We start from the raw sequence: 2,452 nt of genomic DNA on the forward strand, positions 1-2,452 counted from the left end.
TAATCCAATTAAAAAATTGAGAAACAGAGTTAAACAGAATTCTCAATATAGGAATATTGAATGGCAGAGAAACATTGAAAGAAATGTTCAACCTCATTAGCCATCAGAGAAATGCAAATCAAAACGATCCTGAGATTTCAACTTACATCCATCAGAATGGCCAAGATCAAAAACTCAAGTGACAACATATGCTGGAGAGATTGTGGAGGAAAGGGAACAATCCTTCACTGCTGGTAGGAAAGTAAACTTGTACAATGACTCTGGAAATCAATCGGGAGCATTGTCATACAACTTGGAATAGTGTTTCTTCAAGATTCAGCTATCCACTTTTAGGCATACATCCAAAAATCCTCAAGTACAAAATAAAGACATTTGTTCAACCATGTTTGTAGCAGCTTTATTTGTAAGAGACAAAACCAAGAAATAACCCATTGTCTCCCCTCAACTGAAAAATTGATACAGAAATTGTGGTACATCTACATAATGAAAATTACCCAGCAATAAAAATAAGAAAATCATGAAAATTGCAAGTAAATGGCGGGAACTGGAAATGATCATCCTGAGTGAGCTATACCAGAAAAGAAAGACACATGGTACATTCTCACTCATGTAGACATATTATATAGGATAAACCTATTAAAGTGTCTAGACCTAAGGAAACTAATGAAGAGAGAGGACTCTGGCTAAAATACTCAGTCCTCATCCTGAAAGGCAAAGAGGATGGACATCAGCAGAAGGAGAAAACAGGTATCAAGTTAGGTGCCTGCCACAGAGGGCCCCTGAAAGGCTCTGCATTGCACAGTATCAAAGCAGATGATGACACTTATGGCCAACTGTTGGGCAGAGTGCATGGAATCTAATGAAAGAAGAGGGAAATACTAAAATCTGGAGAGGCCAGGAGTTCCAAAAGGAAAGCAAGAGGAAAAAAAAAACCTGAGTATAATAGTATTTCCTGAAATTTATACTCCAACCAAGTACCATGCATGGAGATAACCTAGAACCCCTGCTCAGATGTAGCCATGGCAGTTCAGTGTCCAGGGGCCTTCCAAAGTAATGGAAACTGCCTCTAACATGAACTGATCGGTATGATCTTTGAACATCTCATCATGTTGGTACAACAGCCTTAAGAGGGCACAGAGGAAGAAAATGTAGGCATTTTCTTATATAATAGCCTAGCATCAGAAAAAAAAAGAGAGAAAGACCTCCCAGGAGGACTTGTGGATGGGCATGCGTGGATAAGGGGGAAGGAAAGTTATATGAGATGGGACAGGGGATTATAGAGGCATACAAAGTGTATACATGTATTTAATAAAATTAAAATAAAAAAATATTTAAAAATATAATTCCTTTTGGATTTATATTATAGGAGGGCATGCTTTATGGTTGATATGGCAAAGAAAGTGACCAGAGAGAATGGAATCTCTATCACATTATATCTTTGTTTCTATCAGTCTCAGATTCTATATTTGAGAATCTATCTCTCTAGCTTTTGCTCTGTTTCTCTCAGTCTTCCCTCTCTGCCAGCCACTTCTAGTTAAGTATGTAAAGCTTTACTTTTGGTGAAGGACTACAAGATGACTGTCTGCTGACATGACATTATGGATGATTGCTGTAAAAATGTAAGCAATGTCCTAATTAAACTTCTTTTGTTCAAATAGTTGCCTTGATCAGGAAGCATTTTCACAGAAAATAATTCACTGACTGAGTGTCTATGCATTTAACAAATAATACTGAAATCCGTGGTATGTGAAACTCAGAAGTCACGGACAGGTGACTTTATTAATGACCACCTGAAATAAAGTGGTCCTCACTTCAGCAGTACATATACTAAAATTGGAGTGATATATAGAAAATTAACATGACCACTGCACAAAGATGACATGAAGCATTCCATAAACTTTGAAGAAGTTAAAGAAAACACAAATAGAAGAAATTGTAGAGAGAAATAACTTAGGGAAGAAAACAGGAACTACAGAGGTAAGCATAACCAATAGATTAAAAGAGATGGAAGAAAGAATCTCAGGTGTGGAAGATACAATAGAAGAAATTGATGTATCTGTCGAAAATGTTAAATCTAAAAAATTCCTGACAGAGATTGTGCAAGAATTTCAAGACAACATAAAAAGACAAAACCTAAGAATACTAGGAATAGAGGAAAAAGAAGATTCCCTCCTTCAAGGCCCAGAAAATATTTTCAACAAAAATCTTTGAAAATTTTTCTCAACCTAAAGAGAGGCCAGCAAGAGTACAAGAGGTCTACAGAATACCCAATAAATTATTTCAGAAAAGAAAATCCTCCTGCCAGATAATAATCAAAACAGTAAGTATACAGAACAAAGAAAAAATATGAAAAGATGCAAGGCGAAAAGGCCAAGTAACATATAATGGCAAACCCATCTGAATCACACCTGACTTCTCAACAGAGACTATGAAAACCAGAAATAGGCCCTGG

At 36.4% G+C, this 2,452-nt stretch overlaps 1 non-coding gene across 1 annotated transcript; it reads left to right on the forward strand.

Annotated features, from left to right (window-relative positions):
- The first annotated feature begins 1,803 nt into the window (after positions 1-1,803).
- LOC132651678 (U6 spliceosomal RNA) lies at positions 1,804-1,911 on the forward strand. Its single transcript, XR_009589262.1, has one exon. It is a non-coding gene; the product is annotated as a U6 spliceosomal RNA (small nuclear RNA).
- Positions 1,912-2,452: the final 541 nt, after the last annotated feature.

The sequence above is a fragment of the Meriones unguiculatus genome (assembly GCF_030254825.1).
Source record: "Meriones unguiculatus strain TT.TT164.6M chromosome Y unlocalized genomic scaffold, Bangor_MerUng_6.1 ChrY_unordered_Scaffold_23, whole genome shotgun sequence".
In the NCBI taxonomy this organism is placed as follows: Eukaryota; Metazoa; Chordata; class Mammalia; order Rodentia; family Muridae; genus Meriones; species Meriones unguiculatus.